Below are 22,377 nucleotides of genomic sequence, written 5' to 3' on the forward strand. Positions count from 1 at the left end.
CGGTTTTAAGGTTTATCAAAAACGCCGATATAAACATTAATTTTGTTTTTATACTGTTTGACCTAATAGAAGCTTAATATTTTTTCCATACATCTTGAACGGCAAAATGTGAAATAATTACAAAATGCGTCAAAATTAATTATTATTGATATACAGGGTGATTTTAAAATAAAAGCGGAAAAAATCCGTTACAGCTTATTGTAAATGAAGAAAATTGGCAAGTTTCGTTTTTTAAATTGGTCTTAGTTTTGAAGCAAAAATAAAAGAAATTGACTCCAATTTTTATGCTGCGCCAATAATTACTAAAGTTACTAAGGTTACTATGCATTGGTACGTTATTAACGAACAAACATCAGTATTTCAATTCATTTCGTTAAAATTAGCGAATCGTTAACTGCATATTTAACGACACAACCAATAAAGTCAATTTTATTTTACACCAAATGCTTTAAAATTGATGAAGAGGCATTTTGAAAAGTCACAATGAATGGATTTGGAGTTTTAGATGCACTAATTGTGGAAGAAGTGGAAGAATTAGAACGAAAGTAAACAAACATTTTTGCACTATTTTGCCTAATATTTATAATAATGCATTTTGCAGACACAGATTGAATGTACATAGACGTCGTATTCGAGATCATTATGATGCTTTTGATACTCCAGATTACCACTTTAAACAACTCTTTAGATTTACGAAAGACATGATGAGGCAGATAATAGATGAAGTTCTACCTTTTATGCAAAATCGCAGATATACGTCAGCTGTACCGAACGAACTTAAAATATTAACAACAATAAGCTTTTTCGCTAGAGGTTCATATCGAAGGGTGGTTGGACAAGATTTTACATTTGCTATGAGTCAACCCATGATAAGTAAATCTATTGCAGAAATCACAGATGTATTTGTTAACCACTTATTAAACGAACATATCAAGTTTCCCCAAAACAATCAAGAGTTTGACCGTATAAAAATTGGTTTCTTTGAAAAATTTAATATGGGTGGTATTATTGGCACCATCGATGGCACGCATATTGCTGTTAATGCTCCCCCAACTCAAGATGAAATATATCCTGCTGTAGTATATTACAACAGAAAAGGATTTTACAGCATCAATTCCTAAATTATTTGTGATTCTGATATGAAAATCTTATCAGCAAATGCAAGATTTCCTGGTGCAAATCATGATTCGGCAATATGGGGCTCATCTGTTATTAGAAGATACATGTCTAACAAATATCGACATGGGGTACGTAATATGTGGCTTTTGGGTCATTCAGGATACCCTGTTGAACCCTGGTTATTGACACCCATTGAAGGTGCTGTACCAGGTACTGCTGAATATCAGTACACACACCATCATGCTCGTATAAGAAATACAGTTGAACGCTGTATTGGAATTTTGAAAATGAGGTTTAGATGTTTAACTAAAGCCAGATGTCTGCATTACCACCCAATTTGTGCAGGAAAAATCATATATTCATGTATGATTCTTCATAATTTTGCCGTCAAATTTAATTTAGAACTAGAAGAAGAAGACTACGAAGAAGAGGAAATCAACGACGACAATGCACTTGTCGTTCAACATCCAGTTCGAGGCATTAATGTTTTAGCTGAAGGCAGATTAGTTACGGAACACGTTGTTAGAAATTATTTTGGTAACATAATATAATTTATTTAAACTAATTAATTTCACAGAATGTGTAACAGCATGTTTAAATTATTTAATTAAATTTATTATCTAACACGTTTGTTAGTTTTTCTAAATTTTTAGAAAGTGCCCCAATAGCGTTAACAACTTCTTTATTGGATTCAACTATTCTCACGACGGCTGAACTATATTCGCTTACGGTTTTTTTAAAGTTGAAGTTCTATTATTTTTTCTGATTTTGTTTTTAATAATTTTTGTTTTTAATTTTCTTAGAGGTTGAATATTTTTTGGTAGCTGCGTTATTTCGAGAGCCTTCGGCTGATGATCAAAAAGTACCAATTCAGCTTCCTCTATTTTCCATTCTAACTCAAAATTTTCGTCTTGCGGTATGTTTGGGGGTGAAGTCGGGATTCCAGGTTCCGGAAGGTCTGCTCCTTCAATTGTGACTTTTTTTAAAAGCCCAAGTAATCGCTGTTCGTAGTCCAGTAAGGATTTTTGTTTTTTTTCTCCTCCGCCAGTTGCGTTTAGATCTTCTTTTATTTGTGGATCTTTTTTTTTCGTATTATTTTTAAGCTCGATGAAGACTTTCTTCCACTGAACTAGGGACTTCGCTGGGCCCATGCCGCAACTGTTAAGCTCCCGCACAAGCGTATTCCACTTTTCGTTGTAGGTATTTTCTTTAAGAGGGTGAGACCTGTCTTGATACACCGCATCTGAATTTTTCTCTAGGTAATTAGTTAGAAATTCAAATTGTTGCATAGTGGTCCTTTGACCACGTTTACCCTTATCAGCCAAGGCCACTAAAATAACCAATTTGTAACAGAAACAATAAATTTTTGTATTAAAAAACTTACTCGTGACAGCAAAGGACTAATTTAAGTGTGATTGCAGCCAACTCTCTTTAAAAATTACAGTCAGATTAAAGCACATCGGGTTTGTTCACAATCGCATTTAACGACATTAGTTAAAGTTATCAAATTTAACGCAAAACTTAAAGAACGTGTCCTTAGAATCAATGATAAACAATATAGCTTTAATTTTGTTAAAGACAGATAAAATTAACGTTATCTTTAGTTTTAAAGCAACTCCATTTAGAATAGCCCTGAAAATGTTCTGCGTTGTTATTTTGTGCATATCAGTGGCGCCGAGTAAGGTTCGAATTTTGGAATTTTTACCTTTACCTTAAAACTAATAAAAATCACCAAAAACGTCTTCTGCGCATTTTCGTGAAGCCGTGATTATTTTCCGCTACTATTTTGAAATCACCCTGTATATTCCAAAAAACAAAGATTTGTATTTTTTGCCTAAAATTTTTAAAATGCGCTTTTGTGTGATCATGAAAAAATATTATTAAAATAAATTTGGGTTGAGACCATTTTTCGTCTTTGACATTGTTATGACATTTAGCGCTTAATGACAAAGTTAATACCAACATACATTTGATAACCTTACTAAAATAATTTTTATTAAAAATTTAATTATGAATAGAAAAATCAGTGTAAAAAATCAAGAACAGTACTCTCGTCGAAACCTCTCCGACTAAACAGTCGCACGTCGTGTCGTATTACCGCACGTTTCGCTTTGAAATCGACGTTTGTACTGTAAAATAACTTTTTTGCACAGGTTGCCAAATTTTATGAACCCATTTAAGTCCTTAAAATAAGTTTTTTTGGACTTAATCCCAAAAAGTTGCCTTGACAACTAATAAAGCGCGACGATTTAATCCCTACAACTTTATTTAATCTAATAAGTACATTAATATGGATATTTTATTAGGTTTGGAAATTTCACATTTTCGGTAATTTTTTCAGAGTTTGGTTTACAACATAAAAACATAATTTACATAAACATAATTTACTTAAATCCGTTTTTTCTTCTTTTCAAATTATTTGATTACGTACCCTTAAGAAGCAGAGCAAAATCCGCAATTTAGCAAATTTTGTTTTTGCGGTCCTAAAACTAGGAGAGTTACAACTTTATAAAACATTTTTGATTCATCCATAATTCCACAATTGCGAAATCTGTATATTTTGCCCTATCAGTTTCTGATTTTGCACAACTAAAAAATAAATCAAAAGTAGTTATCTCTCCCAACTTAGTTGCTCTAGCTTCTAGTAGAATTACAATAACAAAAATAAAAAATTTAGGTTCATACTTAAAAAAATCCAAAATCTGTTTTGTCTGGTTTAGAATTTTTCGATTTAACGCAGTTAAGAAATATATACAGTATGTTCCCGGATTGAAAAAAGGGAAAGAAAATATTTTTCATTTTACAAAAAAATGACAAAGAAATAACATTTTTTGCTTATTTTAAAACAGATAAATTTGCAATTAAAATTTGAAAATTATTAGTTTGTACTCTTAAAATTAATTTTTTTATAATTTTTATTTAATAAAGTTTGTAATCGTATTTAAATAATAGCAGGCTGTAGATTTACAATATCAAATAGTGCGTTAAAGAAAATACAATATCAAATAGTGCGTTTACTCAATAATGTGTAAGTATTAAAAAATTGAATAAGAAATGCAGTTGCATCCTTAACAATAATTGAGAAATTTCGAAACAGTCTTAAAGAATTACGAGTTAGAATTGAACTATGTGCTAAAACAGGTAATGGGTCAATCAAATAGTGGAAGTTGGTTTTGAGTTAAGAAACAAATTTCATTCCTTTGACATTTCTTGCAAAATTAAAAATAAAAAAGTTCTTCGTTATTTTTTGTTTTTTTCGATTTTAAAAACACAGCTTGATAATATTAAAGTTTTGATTAATAAAAATTTATTTATTTTAAATTAAACAAAAAATATTATTCCTTTGTCATTTTCTTGTAAAATGAAAAATAAAGTTTTTTTCCTCTTGTGAACTCAATCTGGGGACATACTGTAGATGAAAGTCAGTAATTTGGCAAGACTGAAGCATTTTGAAGAAACACGTATAAAATCAAAAAACCATTTTTTGAATGTCAAAAAATCTCTAAAGTAATAACGAATGCACAGAATCTTAAAAACATTAAATTTTTGAGAATACTAATAAAGTCTAGAAAAGGTAAGGTAAAAATTTTGGGTAATTCAATAAAAACGATGAAAATAAAAAATAATAATATTTAAAAAAAAAAAAATCAGATTTAATAATTATTTTTAGACAGTAAAATTATAAAAACTTTAAGACCGCAGTAATCAATAAAATGACTCAACAGTTGACTTCTTAACTGTAAAAATGACGGAGATTCTAGCCACAATTGTTTTTTGGTACTTAGACTAAAAATAACTAATCTCAATCAAATGTTAGGTATAAAAAAATAATTTCACGTTAAGATAGAAAATTCAGTTCACCACCTTGTAGTTTGACCACATTTTGAAATAAGTGAATAAAACAGTACAGATATTGTCTAAAACTGTTGTTAAAGATAATAAACTCCCTCTGTCGGATGAGTATTCCTTTCTGTTTTTGTAACACTCAATTTGAAGGACAAATAGCCACTCAAACTCTTCACCGCGATATCCTGTATTTTATTGCGTTACTGAATTATTCATGAAAAATTAGGGTCACTTTGTATATAATGCCCTATAAACCAAAATTTGCTGTTTCAGAGATATTTTTAACTTTGACGGAAAAATTGGCGGTTTACATATCAAAGACATTTAAACGGTTCAATGTTTTTTTTATTCTATTCTGCAATCCCGGCGCTCTCCAGTAATGTGACTTTTGGACTTTAATTTGAAAGATGGTCCGAATTATGAGTAAATAAACTTTGTTATAATTTGATGAAGTAGGTTGAGATACTTACTAGATAAAATCGATACAGAATTTTAATTGACATTAAACTGTTTATGACTGTTACCTTCGTTCAATTGGGGGTTGCAAACAATAAGGCGAGCTAAAAATACTTAAAATTTTATTTTTAGGCCCGTCTTTTTAAATTGAATATGGATATATCACTGACAGGACAAATTTAAAATTTTAATGTGATACGTGGACAGGACCAAGTATTCAATTTATATGTCACAATACTACATGTAATTAGACCTCTTGTCACATAAAAATATACTTTTCAATTTATTCCGCACAATTACTATTATTCGAGCGGCACACAGATAATGGAGTATTTTTGTCGACTTTTACGTAGTCCGTTCTACCTCAGAAAGCGTTTGTACACTTAAGCCCCATTATTCAATATACCAGTACAAGTTTGCACAGAGAGACGCGACGTAAAGTGGGTTCAATATGATACAGTTTACCTTTGTTTACTCCAGTGGTGCAGCAATATTTTCCAATCGCAAAACTTTCTAATCTGATTATGAAGAAATCGTGGTCAACTTTTTCGCACGAACGTCACTGAAAAAATGATAACGGGGCCATGGTTCTCGCGACATCTTAATTAGTTAACAATAGATTTAATAAAAATCGTATTATTATCATTCTTATTTGAATAAAAAAAATTATACGGTTGGTTCAATATTAAATTCGCACATACATTTTTTAAAATGGCGGAATAAAACTTATGCACCTAGGTTTTAGAAAAAAATATTTCCATCGGCATAAAATTTTTAAATGTGGAAGTACTTGGACCTCAATTTGACTTACTAATAAATTGGTGTAAAAACAGCGGGTTCCAAAAAAGTTTTCATCCCGACCCTGGTAATCGGCTAATATACTTAAAGGCTCCTTGTCCTAATGAGGGTAAAGATATTGTCTGTTGTAATTATTATAAATCGCTCAAAAGGTAGTAGCTTGCGTACTTTAAAAGTCAATACCAAAAATCTTATTAGAAGCTGAAAAATTTATAAAATTATGTTTAAAAAATTTCTTAGCATTATGTGTGTTAATTCATTTTTCAAAATCATTATATTTTTGGCTATATACACAACAGGAGTTTTCCATCATTTTCAATTTTGAAAAAAATAAAAAGTACCTAGTTTTCATCAATCTTCTATAAGTATGTCAATCTGATAGATCTATCTTACTATTTAAGTTGAATGAGGAAACAGGACAGCAAGCACTATATTGAAGCAAAATTCTTAAAAAACTAAAATTTGTTGTTAATAAACTTTGGTGAAATTTAATATGTAGCTCAATTGATTCCGTCGTAGAAAAAACATTGTACATAACACTCATTTAATTACATACTCGTGGGTTAATCAAGTCATTAAATGATCGTTGTATAAAACAGAGCTTCATAATTAATTAAAAGTGATTTTGGGTGGAGACATTAATAAAAATACACAAAAACCCTTTCTTGGCAAGGCGTTTTCATTTGATTTTGGCATTGTCGTGGATTCTAGGAAAAATTTTCCAGCATTCGCAACAATCTAAACAATAGCGCAGTTTAGGCTCATCCCATCATCATCCAATTTTGTAATTGCTTTACAATTAACTACAGCCGACTTCGCTTAATTGGAGCTCCGGATAATTGAAGCAACCACTTTATTAAGACATTTAATAAAAAATGGAATCAAATGCATATAAATAGCTATTGACATACTACTGAATTATGAGAAAAAAATCAAAATTTGTAAAAAGCTTAATCATACTTTAATTCTCTGTTTTCTTGCTCTTCCTTCCGGCAAATGTTCTTCAACTATTCAGCCACTTTGTCGAGTTGTACATTTGACAAAATGTAAATTCTCGACCAAATTTAAACAATTAGAAATTTAAAATGAAAAGTCCAAATTAAAGAAAAGAAAAGTTTTTTCACTACTAGCTTGAGAACATATTGTTATGTCATCTGCTTCCGAAATGTGAAATTAAATTTCTCTTCTACAAGGAGAAAATGAAAAGCGTATTTTGGGTTGTCTATATTAGGCTAAGAATTTAGCAACAAACCTCAAACACAAAGGCGTTTTGTTGGTTTTAGATTAGAAACTTTTATTTTACAGCTGTAAATGACGATTATTATACCTTAAGGTTCTCTGCCTCACCATATTTTTACTCACCTGAAATCTGCATTAAATAGTGATAAAGTGAGGGCAAATCATCAATGCGTCAAAAATAACCTTAAATTTATTAATTTAATTTATTTTTATTTTTGTCGCATTAATGATTTACCCTTAATTTACCCCCCCCCCCCCCCTATTTAAAATTTATTAATTTAATATATTTTTGTGGATGAAAATGTGGTAGTGGTAAAAAAAAGTATCTAAATTATACAAAAATTTGAATGATAAGGGACGGGACACAATACAGGGTGAATCCGAATAAAGTGCAAAGATTTTAACCCCAATATCAGACACCCCTGTTGATAATGATTCTACGAAAAAAATAGAAATTCGAATGGGGCAAAACGCCCTTGGATTACCCGTTATTCGACGTTTATGGCACTGAATTCAACAACTGTTTCCCTTATATATACAAACCTTATATATATATATATACCTTATATAGACTATACAAACCGTTCAAACAAAAAACGTTCACGCTCACTTCTTATCACACTTGTTTAACTTTCACTTAATAACTGGTTTTAAAAAAACATCATTTTCAAAGGTGGTTAAAGGCGAAAAATTAATTTGTTATAATTAAATTGGGCCCTCAAAAAGGCCACTCTTTATTTCGATTGGTCTGTAAGTCGACCTTCCGATATGTTGTGAAAATCAAACTGAAATTTTAATTAGAGACGAAATGCTCTTTATTGGACTATCCAATTTAGTTTCATCAGTCTAGAAAACACTTTTAAACCTTAGGTTGATCACAACACTTTTGAAGAAACTAATGGCAAAGAATAAAAAAAAATGCAACTCGAAATAATTTGAACAATTTGACACTGTAAAACCCACTTTCCTCTACCACGATTATTGTTCAACAGTTCAAAAAAGACATTTTTTGCCACTTGTTTATTAGCGTTTTTGATTCCCATCTTTTCGATGCCTGGACTGACAGTGAACTTGAGAACTGGCCTTCAGTTGCGTACATCATTTTCTGCAGAAAACTTTAATCTTTGCACTTTATTCGGGTACACCTGTATAAACCACGGAAGGAAAGAGTTTTCTGGCCCTCGCTTGCAATCCTTTGAATCTCGGAAAATAATAACGCTCGCGGTAATCTTCTTTCTCTTTGTATACAGGTGAGCCAACAAAAACGAAGCAGACGCGTTTTGACGCACTTACCCGTAGATTTTCAAAAAAAGCAAAGGAAAGTCAATTTTAGTTGGAAGGGGGACATACAACACAAGTAATTATACGTTTTTAGATTCAACTTTCTCTGCGGGGTAAAATTAATTCCATTAATTTTTAAAGAAAAATATAGAACGAGGCACCATTTTTGAAAGGTCTATTGAAGAGTTTTACAATGGTATACGATATTTTTTTTACAAGCACCTTTAAAAAATTATTAATTAATTAGAAACGATTAATACATCAATGTCGACGAATAACTCCTGAAATACTTCAAAATGTACAGGATGGTAACGAAAAAAGTATGATTGTATGACTGTTGGAGGAGAACACTTTTATAATTTTTTAAAACTAGTTTTAAATTGCGAGTTGAAATCAAATAAATGCATGTATTACCGTGAATCTTTTTATTAGCTCTTTCAAAAAAATGTCCTATAACTATCTTATAAAAATGGAAGAATAAAAAAACAGTTTAATCAACGAAATACGTAAAATCACCTGTTACTTCGAAATGAAAATCCATCTTATTCACTGAAACTATAATAAAAATGGTTTTTGTACGAAGAAAAAGTTGATTTGTACCAAAATATTCACTCTGTTTTGTTCTTCTTGTACTTTTTAATTTTTGGGGTGATTTCCACTCCTTTGATGGGGTATACCAAAGGTTTGTTTTTTTTTAAATGAAAATAAAATTTACCTATTTTAGTCTTATTAAACTACAAACTTATTAAACTACAAATAAACTTGTAGTCAAAATTCTTTGATGAACTGAATATATAATGAAAAATTTTGCGGTTCCACTTATCCGGTGTACATTTTATTCACAAATTAAAAATAAATTTGTGTGGCATACAAAATGATCCACGATAAGTTTATTGAACATTTTGCACAAAAACTACAAATGACGAGAATTTGATATTTTGTGGATAAACGTAAACAGATAAACCGAATCAAATGAAAATATTCACATTTTCCTGATTCCGGCTATATACAGGGTGTTCAAAAAATGGCGGACCAACTATTCACTATGTGAATCTTCAGATAATAGCTAGTATCTAAATTTTTTTTTTCAATTATTGAGTGCTTCATTGGAAATCTACAGCCACTTAAAGGGACACTAATTATGACACGAATTTTTCGTTATAATGAACTCAAGGTTTACAAAATTCTACTAGAGTTCATGTTTTGGGTGACATTTACATACTTTCAGTTTTTAGATATACAAATAGTAGATACAAAACGTTATTTTGCACATTTCACTTCAAGAATTCAGTAATTAATTGTTGCCTAGTGGCTGACAATAACCATTTTTTTTTATAAAACATTTTTTGGGTGTCACAAACTAGGTGTTTATTTTTCTAATGATGTATAATTTTGCTGAATACACCGACACGTGAAGGAAACAGTCGAGAACAAATGGTTCTTGATCTATTGAGACTTTTACTGGTCAGGTGTTATCAAATCTAATTGCAAACCATAGTAACGAATTACATAATTTATTAATAATTGTAACTACCAAAGTGTAACTGTGGTCACAAAATTATACTCCTAATAATTACCGAAAGAACTGAACAGTGTTGCCGTTTCTCGAAATATTTTTAGCAAGTTATTTTGCTCCCGTACAAATCTTCAAATAAAAATTTTAAACAGCATTTCCAGTTCACAGTGTCTTAGAGTTTGACGTTTTTATCATTTGGTCCGCCATTTTTTAAACACCCTGTATGTACATATACCGAAAGTAGTAGTCAATTCGGCTATTTTAAATAGAACATCCCCTGTATTGTTGCATTTATTCAAATTGAGGGCTCACGTTGTGTATAATGTGCGTTACCTAAACTACCATTCCAAAAATTTCTTGAATTAAAAAAAAAGCTTAAATTTGTTAAAAGCGCTTCAAAAATGAGTTTAAATAAATGTTCTAGAACATTTGAATTATATTTACAGTTCTGTCTAGAACCGTCGTCTTCAAGGAATAATTTATTACGTAAAATTTATTAAACATTATTATGCTGTTTCATCATCATCCACGCTTATTAACTTACATTTTTCATAAAATTCATGTTTGAAGTAAGTATTTATAATTTGCAATTAGATACTTAAATAAAACAAAAATTACATTAAAAAATACAGGCTTTTCATTTGAGACATCTTGGAATTATTTCTTAAGAGTATTAATGGCTTTTTATTTCTTTATTTCTCGTTAATTATCACAGCTTTATTTTTCCTAAGGCCTCCACGGCGAATTCTGGAAAAACGCTACTAGTCATTATTGTTTCTGGGACAAGTGCTAAATACGTTTTAATTTCACCAAGCAATTTTCTACATAATCACATTTATTCAAAAATTTGTCGGCGAATTGCAGAAAATGTTTTGAATTAAAAATGTTACTTTTAAAATATGTGTTCTATTTATTATCAGTTTTTTTCTCAATTTTCTAATCTTATTAACTATTATTATGTTTATTGAGTTTTTCTATAAGTTTTTTTCTGATAAACAGATTTTGGGTTCAAGAATTTCAGCCCCACTCTTTTCAACTTTCCGTTTCTACCTACCACTACGTTTAAAATAGAGTTTTGAAGTTTTGATTTGCCAAGTTTTATCTAAAGCTTCCTCCTTATCAGTTAAGATTTTCTAATAGTGACTCACTTTATCCTCTAGTTTCTCGATTCATCTCACATGAGAGATTTTTGATCGAACGGCGTAACTGAACTTGAACATATGAGAGGTTTGCTTTGATTTTGCACTATGACCAGTCGTTTTAGTTAAGTTCTGACATTTAACACTTTAAATTGGATGTGATATTGTGGTGAGCAATTTGTAATTTATGTAATCAATTTACAATTAATAATTCAACGAGAACGGGATCATAATACGAGATTTTGACAGGCACTTCGCGCGTTGATGTGCTACTAGTAAATTATGCGCATCATCTAGTTCTACGCCTAGTAAATAACTTTAACATTAGCTCACTCACAGTCATAGACAGACAGTTTGAGTTAAAATGTCACAAATAGAAAATAACCGATTAATAGTAATATTATGTATAACTCTAGTCAAAATTTTTTTTCAAACTTAATACTAAGAATGTGGAAAATCGTTTCTAAAGTGGAATAATCCCCTAATTTCAAATCTAGAATCCGTTTTACTTCATCAAATTCGAATTCTAAAATATTCTTGAAAAATAACTATTTCAATTTAATAACTCTAAATTACAATTTTTTTTTAAAACCCCCAATTTTGACAACTTTGCTGCTAAAGTATTCAAGTTAAGCACACTTTTTGCTGTAAAAGCGTTTAAAATTTTAGAACAAGAAATAAAAACTTTAGAATTTTTCATTTTTCAAACCCAATTCAATCCAGTTTACCTTTTATATTGGGTATTTCCGACATTTTTTGCCGCTACAGCAATGAAATTTAGTGCGGTTATTGTTTTTAAGGCATTTAAGAATTCCAAATTTTCTTTTAAATCTTACTTTAAAAGCGTCTATAAAATATGCCAAATTTCTTTGAAGAAGAAATAAAATTTTTAGAATTTTTAAATTAATCAACGCAAAATTTCGGGTTTTCTTTAAAATTAGTTTTTTCTAACAATTTTAAAGATGTTTAATGCACTTATTACTTCAAAGTTTATTAAATGTACCAAAGTTCAGAATTTTATAGCCAAAAACAAGAATTCTACAATTATTTTCCGAGCACAAAATTCCAATTTTTCTGCTAAAGTAATGAAAATGGGACATTTAAAGCTTTAAAAACGGTAAAGCGCTAGGGCCTTTTCTTCAATTTTTCTTAGAAGCATGCAAAGTAATGGAATTGTTTCACAATGTTTTGAAAAGCCAATTTAATCAGCTTATCATTCATGCTTACCCTAGCACTTCCCAGAATATTTTTGAAAAACTGATCTCATGTTCTAAAAATTTCCTTCAAAATAGTATAATCAGTAAGATATTTTTATTATTAATATTAGACTACTAAAATTAGTTTTAAATATGTATGCACTAATGACTACCAAAATTAGTTTTAGGTGATCTGACATTACTATTTTCACATTATTTGCGTAATATTAAATTTTCCTCAATTTAACTTTCATAACAAATTGAAAAGACTACAAAACTGCCTATAAAACTCGTTTATCCGGTCTCTTTACAAAAATATAACATCGTAGTTTGCGTTGAAAAGTTAAAATAAGCCGCCTTTTGGTGAACGTGAACTTTACTAATGTAAGAAACGTCAACTGTCAAAATTTGACTGTCTTTCAACCCTAGTTGCATGGTTTTGAAATAACTGAATCAAACTGTGTCCAATTTCGTCAATTCGAATTTATAAATTGATGCCTGCAACACTTTATTTTTGTTCGTAATCTCCAATTAACATATTTAACCTCTAAATTTGATGCTGTAAAATTTTTCACTATTTAAGGTATGTGGCGTGTTGAACTTATTTGGTAAACGATATTCGTTTACAGAAACCCTTTATAATGCGTTATAAAATTATTCTATTTTACTGTACTTATCCATACAAATGCACTGTAATTTTATTGTTACCGTACTAGCGCGCTAAAGTATCTTATTACAAAATTCCTATCGGTGTATTGAATGGCAATGGTCATTTGTTTAATTAACGCAGAATAATAGTTTAATAACCGAAAATAATGCCTGTAGAATTTTCGACTTATACGTGGTGTTCCAGACCAATTAAATTTAATTTTGATGTTAAATTCTTCGACAAATTGGAGATCATTTTTATATTACACGAAATTTAGACATTTACTGTTTTAAGTTTTAACATAAAAAGTAAGTGCAATATTTGGCTAAAACTTTATATCAATCGGATTCTTCCTCAACCTGATGATAATTTGACAAATGTGTTTCTGTTCGACATGTCGTAGGAATTGCAGAACTGCCGAATTACCAATCACAAAGCTGCATTTTGAATTTTGAATTTTGAATTGAGCGCTTAGAAAATATCGCTGCAGGAAAAATAAAGTATACAAAGTTCGATATAAAACAGGTATTAACAGACTAGACGAAATGCTTTCGCTTTCAATATTTTCTATTTATATTTCAATATGAAAATGTTGAAATGGAGTGTTCTTCTAAAACAACATAATCTACAACTGCATTAAAACTATTCAGCAAGTTTCTAAACATGACGAGAAAATCATTAAAGTTTCCAGACTGCAACCGGTGAGTAGTGATGAGAATTTTGATGAAAATAATAATCTATTATTGAATACAATCAGATTATGGTAAAATCATTCTTTTTTGGAATTGAACAATATACCTACAACCAATCTAATTTGAATTGTACAAAACAATCAATACCCAGTTTGGTGCGGTTATTTATTAGGAAGTAGAATAGGAAAAGTGGGCCTGAAATTAAAATATCAAGGGAAAAATATAACAGAGCATTTAATCATTTCTCTACAGACGATTTATAGTTATTTCTAAAATGGTATATTCTGTAACGAGTTCGGATTAATCCATATTCTGCACGAGTGAGGGAGCTGGTCGACGAGTGTAAAATAGCCATGTTAAACGAATCAAACTATACTTACTACTATACTATACTTACTATACAAACTATACGTAATAAATATGTTCGCTTGATTTCCACGAGAAGCTCCAGTAGCGGCTATTCTACAACAATTTATGCAATATATTCCATCACAACCCAAAACCATAACAGAATGTCAATATTCTGTTATGGCCTTATTAGAAAAAATCTATTTTGTGAGTCTTTCGTGTCATTTTCAAAGTTAAAAATGAAGCACTACCAGAATTTTTTTATTTCATGGGAGTTATTTGATGTGATTTAATTAGAGTACCCACATTAAGAAAATAACACTAATGTAAATGCTTCTATTTGCGAGGTAGAGTACGTTATTTGATATTTAATATCATTATTATTGTATCCCTACGTCATAATATTATGGCTAAAATAATGTGCTGGAAACAGTATTCTAATAAGACATTAAAATAAGCAACAAAACAAGCAACAATGTAATATCAGAGTCTGAAAACACATGTGCCCACCCCCCTTCTTTAAATTCAAAGATAAAAATTTTCAAATTTGCATACTCTTAATGGTTGGTTAAGCTTTAGAATCTGACCTAAAAATTTGTTTTTTATCACTTAGTTTGGCGTCGCGACGGCTATAAAGTGTCATTTTTAAGGAATTTTGAGTTTTCATCTTAAAAAAAATAAAAAAACAAAATGTCTTAGGGGTCGATTTCAAGTGTGACTTGCGTTACTGCAAATCCCATTTGCAACATAGCAACGCCAATCACATTGCTCATACCTTGGCAACGGTTGCAAATTTGCGTTAACGCAGTGACTTGAAATCGACCCGTTAGTTAGTTAGGTTTAAAAATCATGACGGAGCAGTTGCAAAATACGTTTACACCAAATTTTTACAAGTTAAGGGGATATCGAACAAATTTCAGTATAGGGCAAATTCAATGTATTTTTCCAAACACGATTACTCGAAAACTATTTGAGTAAATTGCTTTTTGTTTTTTGCATAGGAATCTGTTCAACGTGCACTATGTTAAATGCTGTATACAATTTTTGTAAAGTGAATATTTAATGACTTTTAGATTAATTAAATTCGAAAACTTGGCTGAAAGCGAAATAATTTTTAGAATTTCACATTCGTAGACTTTTCAAATTTCACACATACGTATTTTGAGAACAACCAGACAGTAGTACAGGGTGTCTATAAATGTTTGTCCATCAAGTTGGTCATGACTTAACTGTCAGAATGATTTTAATTAAATTTTGTCGCTTCAAAAATTATTACACGTGCTACATTTTGAGCGGCTGTCACATTGACAATTGTTCATTTTTTCCTAAGACCCGTTGGGTTCACATTTAACATGTAAAATGAAATAGTGAAAACTGAACTACGTAATAATTAAACATTTATTTAAAAACATCACATTCTGATTTCATAAAAACATTTGGAAATGTCTTCCATTTTGCTGCAAACATGCTCGAACCCTTTTCTTTTTATTTTCAAAAATGTTTTGAAGCATCTGTTGATCAATCGTATCACATTGGATTCGAATTTCTTGCATCAATTCATCCAGAGTTTCCATCCTGCGCTGAAAAACTCTATCTTTCAAATATCCAAATATAGAGAAATCCAGTGGAGTAAGATCTGGTGAACGTGATGGCCATGGAATATCTGTTCCTCTGCTTATTATTCGGTTATCAAAATATTGTTGCAAATGATTAAGGCTTGTTCCTGCAGTACGAGCTGTAGCTCCGTCTTGTTGAAAATAACCAGCATTGAGTTCATCATCATGTAACTGCGGAATAAACACATCTAAAATTTCTTCTTAATATCTCGTTGCATTGATAGTGTTATGAAAAAAAATTAAAATTAATCGTCTGCGAGAAACTGCTACCCAGACGCCCACTTTAATTGGGTGTAACGGTGTTTCCACAAATTCATAAAGATTTTCAGCCCTCCAAATTCTAAAATTTTGTGAATTCACATATCCCGATAAATGGAACCAGGCTTCATCACTAAAGAAAGTTAAATCCAACAAATCGTCATTATTTAAATTGTTTAAAAACCACTGACAATACTGCACACGGGCTTCATAATCTGGAGGACGCAACTCTTGTACACTAGTGATTTTATAGGGATGTAATTTCAGTCTTTTCTTAACAATTTTGTGACAAGTTGAGCATGGCATGTGCATTTGTAGAGCTAATTTTCGCATGGATGTTCGTGGTTGTTCTTCCATTGTTTGTCGAACAGTTTCCACGTCCTCAGCACTAACACTTGGTCGTCCTGATGATTTGCCCTTGTGCACACTTCCGGTTCCAGAAAAACGATTCACTACATTGCCAATGTGTCTTCGCAAAACAGAATCTTCCACTTGAAGATCAGGAAACTTATTCCGAAACTCTTGTTCACAGGCGAGAATTGAATAAATCCACTCCCCGTCTTGAAAAGTTCCATTGCGATAATAAGACTTTATTATGAACTTATCGTTCTCAATAGTCCAAACCATCTAAAAATGTTTTTTTAAGGTTAGGATTTTCAAGTAATTATGCCGATGAATATTTACCTTCGCTAGTTATTGAATAATACTGTAGTCTTAAAAAAGACTGTTTTAATGGTTTTAACAACAAGTAATCTCGTGTGAAACCCAAAAACAAGATGAAAAACAATGAATAACTTTTAAACCACCAAAACGCAAACAATTTGACAGATCGACAAATAGTATTGTATCAGATTATTAAGAGGCGACAAAATTCAATTGTTTTTCAAAGGTGATTTGATGGACAAACATTTATAGACACCCTGTATAACGCCTTGTTGTCAAAATTATGACTTTGGGGTAGTGAAAAGACTGAAAAATTTCTCGTAATTTAAAGGTTTTAAAAGATAGATCAATCACTAAAACAATAGAATATAATTATTATTTATAATTATGTTCACTATTTTTTGTTACATTTACAAAAATCTTGGACAAAATTCGAAGATTTCAGTGCATGTATTAATTCTTCAATTTTTGCAATTACTCAAATCCCACCTTTTCGGGAAAAATTTAATTTATTTATGAAGATAAACATTAAATAATAATAATGAGACATTGTAATTATTAAGTTTCATGGGTGTAATTTGTAAAGTATCGGATTCTACTCTCAAAGAATTTAAGATTTATTGGCCATGGGCAATAATAATTTGGCCATCAGTGCAGTCAAAACTATTTGAACTATTTGTTCTAACCACAAGATGATGGTAATAATAATCTAAACTACTCGGGCTGGGGTTTTAAGAAGTAGTTTTTATTTATGGTTTTTATTACCGTAGTAAGCAGACTGACCATGGGTAACGCACTAAAAGAGTGCCGTCTACAAATAATGAGGGTTGAAGAGAGATGCCACATTTGACGTTTGGATGTTTAAAATGTTTCTTATAATTTTTCCTTTACGCAGAATTTTGAAGCAGAATTTACCGTTACAGTTTGTTAGATATCCCCTTAAAGTCAAAGTCAAAGTGAAATTTTAATTAAGAAATCGTAAATCAACATCAAAAAAGCGACAATTTCACTAACAATAAGTACCATCTTGCTACTTGTAAAAATAGCAATTTATTGAGTTTTCATTTTTACACTAAAAGCCGTACTGAAATGGGCCATTCTTAAACAATTTTCGTAACTTCTTATTACACCACAATTTTTGGTGTCAAAATGAAAGTCACAAAAAATCGTTTAAGATAGAAGCTTGGTCTAATAGGTATGTTTTTTAAACATGGAATAACGTGACTAATAATAATATAGATAATGCATCACCATAAGCCTGAAAGTAAAAGTAAAATTAAGTACATGCAATTTTTTTTTCAAAAAGATTTTAAATTTAGAATCAACAATTTAGAAAATAAAAAATTAAAACATAAAGCATTGTACGAACGCCACTGTAAAATGTACGAAATAAATATTATTCAATTCGAAAAATTAAGATCAACATTTTATGATAAACTCGTGCAGTGTATACGGGTATTTATTACTTTGAAATTTATGGAATTCATCAAGAACATTAATTAAAAGCTTTAAGTTGGAGTTATTTTGAAATCCAAGTAATTTCGATATAAACGAAATTACCATTTAATTGCCTAATCTGATTAAGTAGTTAATTTAAGCGGCAGTAAACTTCTATTTTCTAACACAACGCATTGCGTGCACAATAAATAATTCTTTAAATTTATTGGTAATTATGTTTTAGAAGTTAGTGCAAACAATTACACAGTTTCCTACGTGTGGAAAATAACACATCAAGTTCATCTTACACAGACGCTCCAGTGAAGAGTTCATTTAATTGGAAAACAGTAGGCCCCCTTATTGATTATCGACTGCTTTAGCAACCAAATGCCCAGCGCAAATCTGTATACACTTTTTTATCTCAACTTCATTTATGATTATAGCGAGGTTTAATCACCTGGATAATTTTTGTTCCACTCTAGTAAATTCATAGTTGTTACTCGCTAAACTTACAGATGCGTAATTAATACGTCCCGCCTGTATTATTTACGTATAATTAACCATGCTCCAATAATAGACGTCATCGCCCTTTAACTCCTGTTGGATGATTAACCGTCGCGGCATTAAATACAGAGTTTTTTCTTTGATATCTCTAGACCTGAAATACTTTTGTAGCAGCTGCCAAATTAAAACTTGTGCTGAAATGTGTAAAATGATTAAGTATACTATAAATTTTCGTATTGCCAGTCGTGTGAAACTTCCTTCAAAGATATGAGTTTTGCCTCATATTTCAGTGTTGGTTTATGTTATGTAACGTGAAGCTGAGTTTTTAAATTGTCATTTTTTACGAAGCTTCAAATGTAGGTAGTCACACGTCGATTTATAAAATTAGGATGCTTCCTGTCGTTTGCAATTAGTTATTTTCGTTCAATTTTCATAGTTTAAAGCGCTTTTATAAATTCATAATAATATAGTATATTACATAACTAGAATTGTGAGAAGCCAATTACGCACGTAGTGAAACTATTGTGCAATAATTTCACAAGTGCGTAATTGGTCTTACCTTCGCTTTGTGTACTATACTTTTTCTACGACTCTCTTCTTCATTTTGTCACCTAAATTGCATTTTGAAGTTAACAGACTAAGTACAGAAAACAATCATTATCAATATTTATGTTGTTCACACTAAGGGTGCTACTCAGCATTGGCCCATAAGAAAGATGACTTGAATTGAGCAGTAAGTTTTCCAAAATAGACCATAAGTACAGCCTCCGAAAATGAAGCGACCCTATGAACTTTTGGTAGATCATTTCATACCTCGTTTTTGACTTCTGCGGCAACAGATTTTTGCAGGCAGCAGCTGGTTAAACCGAAATTTCAGGAAGAGTTAGCTCAAAACACTCTGAATCAGTCTCCAAAGACGTTTCAGCGCAAAGTCCCTAAATCTATTGGGAGCGCGCGGATTTTAAATATAGCGCCCCCTACAAGTGACAGCTGAATTATTTACATATAAATCGTCACTGGTTGGTGTACGATTGTAATGTTTTTGTGATTGTTTGTGTGTTTTTGTGGTGTTTAAGTAGTGTTTTAGATATTTATTAGGTATGGAAATCGAACTTCATTTTGGATCTGAAACTGTTAAGTTTATTCACCGAACAACTACGACCGAAGAAAAGGGGAAAGCATTGGTTCAAGTCGGTCACGTCCTTAACGTTTTAGAGAGAAATTTCTAAGAATTTGCACTTATAAAGGCCAAGTACTCCTTGGAACTTGAGATTTGTTACAACATTTTTTGGTTACTGACATTCTAAAGAAGTTTTATTGTAGGTTAACAAAGAACGGCTTTTTTCCAAAAGTTCTAGGATTCCGCAAGAGTTAGTTATAAAACCATCACTAGAACGACCACCATAACAATCAGATATAAATGATATGAATCCACATGGAGTTATTCCAATTAAAAATTTAGCAGTAAAAGCGCCTTTGTAATGTGAATAAGTATTAATGCAATGATCTGCAGGTCCTGGTTGTTGAATTCGTATTTCTGAACAGTCAAAGATAACACGACAATTGGGCTATTTGATTTTAAAAACTTCTGGCGTTGTTCTTGACACAATTTCTCTGCTAGGCCAAAAAACATAATTTTTTATCTTTTGTGCTAGTTCCTCCAATAGTGCGATGAATATTCTTTGAATAGTATATCTATGAACTCCAAACAACACTCCTACTGCAGAATAGGACATTCCAAGTTTTATTTTCATTAAAAATATTAATAACTCATCTTTAAGACAAATTTTGTCATTTCCATGTGTTGAAATACTTAGTAATGGCAAAATATTTCAAGTATTTCAAGCTAGTTATCTGTTGATCAGTTTTTGTAGAAGAAAAACCATGAAAGCCTCACATACATCTTTTTCCTTATTTGGACCAATGCATTTATTTACGTAACTTTTGAAATTGTCATTTACAGGTATGTTGCATGATGTTGCAATTTCATTATTACCATAATATTCACATTAAAATAAAAACGATTTTTCAACATCATTAGACTTGAATTGAGTACTTGAATTTACAAATTTTGGAACATTAATCATTACATTACTATGCTGACTGCAAATTCTCGAATAGGGTTTGGGTGCCCAAGCGCATTTGCTGTTAAACCTATAAATGTTAACAATTATTGAAGTTAGTTGAACTCGTCTTTTCAAAATTTCACTTACGTATTTCTCTTAACGGTATTTATCCATTGTTTTCGCCGGTCTTGTTCATGTGGTCTGTACGGAAAACTATAAAAAAATTTGTTTTTATTGGTGTTTGAATAATTGTTGTGACATCACACGCGCCACCAGCGTTTATGCGCGCTCCCAATAGGTCTGAGCGAGTTGCCAAGTATGGGTGGGTGCCGTTACGGGGGGTGAGAGGGGATGTGACGTTATAACAGTTCGTGTCATTTAATTCGACAGGGTTCCTACAGAGAGCAGTGGCGCATTTGTATAAAATTGGTCCTCTACCCAAAAAAAAATTCAGTTTCTTTTTGGCTCTTATGGCTGCTTATTATCATCGTATTTACCTCCTATTTGAAGAAATACACATCAGAAATATCCCAGGATCTTAAGACACTCAGTCCTGGGACACAAATAATTTAATGACAAAAACTTTATTCATTGAAAGACCGGAAGTTATACTGTCAAAAAGTTTTGTGTTCCTCACCATTTTCTGGCAGAAATTGCCATATGGCAGACCATTTCAAAATGTGCGAAATGTTGAGGTTTTCTTGGTGTTCCCCACGTGGTTGTGGAAGAAAATGATGAGGTAAAACCAAACTTTTCTGATAGTGCAGCTTCCGATCTTACATTTGAAAGCGTTTTGATACTGATTAGCCAAGTGCGAATTAGAGGCACTTGGGTCAAGCAGCGATTGGGGACACCACTTGTGCTCGTCATGAAACCTTAAAAAAAGCTTCTTTGGTTGAATTAGTTTATGACTGAATTGAGTGTCAAAAGTGAAAATACATGCATGCAAAAATACACCGGTGTACTGCAGTTTGCTTGCTGACCAATGTATTCAAACTTCGCGCCAAAAGGCGAACCGTTTTGACGTCATCAACATGGAAACGCGATTAGTGGACTCGCTCAAACCTATAGATTTATTAGGGGTCAATTTCAAGTTATTTAGCGACGTCGCTAAAGGTGTTTGCGACGTAGCAACGTCAATCACATCGCGGCTACCTTAGCAACGTCACAAACGACTTGAAATTGACCCCTTAGGGACTTTGTTTTCAGCGCCCATTTTGGTATGACAAGTGACAGCAAATATTTATTGCAATTATTTAAACAAAACTGTGTTGCTATGGAAAATACTGCTACAGACACGTAATATATACAGGGTGTGTCGTAAGTCGCGGATAAACTCTGCACCACCTTGTTTGGAAAGTTAAATATAAAGTATTGTTGAAAAAATTATTTTTGTAAATAGCATATTTCTTGAGATATTGAGTAGTATTACTGAGCTACCTGTGTACCCATAAAGGTTGGTAATAATGAATCTTGTTACTTAGTAACTTGCATTTTTTAATTCCGAATTAATAAATGATTCATGATTTCCATCGCACTTCGAAAGCACTAGGT

The 22,377-nt window shown here is 31.3% G+C and overlaps 1 pseudogene; it reads right to left on the minus strand.

Moving 5' to 3' along the window:
- Positions 1-15,656: 15,656 nt before the first annotated feature.
- LOC148180223 (uncharacterized) lies at positions 15,657-16,764 on the minus strand (annotated as a pseudogene).
- Positions 16,765-22,377: the final 5,613 nt, after the last annotated feature.

The sequence above is a fragment of the Gnatocerus cornutus genome, chromosome 1 (assembly GCF_029298725.1).
Source record: "Gnatocerus cornutus isolate USDA-ARS CGAHR chromosome 1, icGnaCorn1.1, whole genome shotgun sequence".
Lineage (NCBI taxonomy): Eukaryota > Metazoa > Arthropoda > Insecta > Coleoptera > Tenebrionidae > Gnatocerus > Gnatocerus cornutus.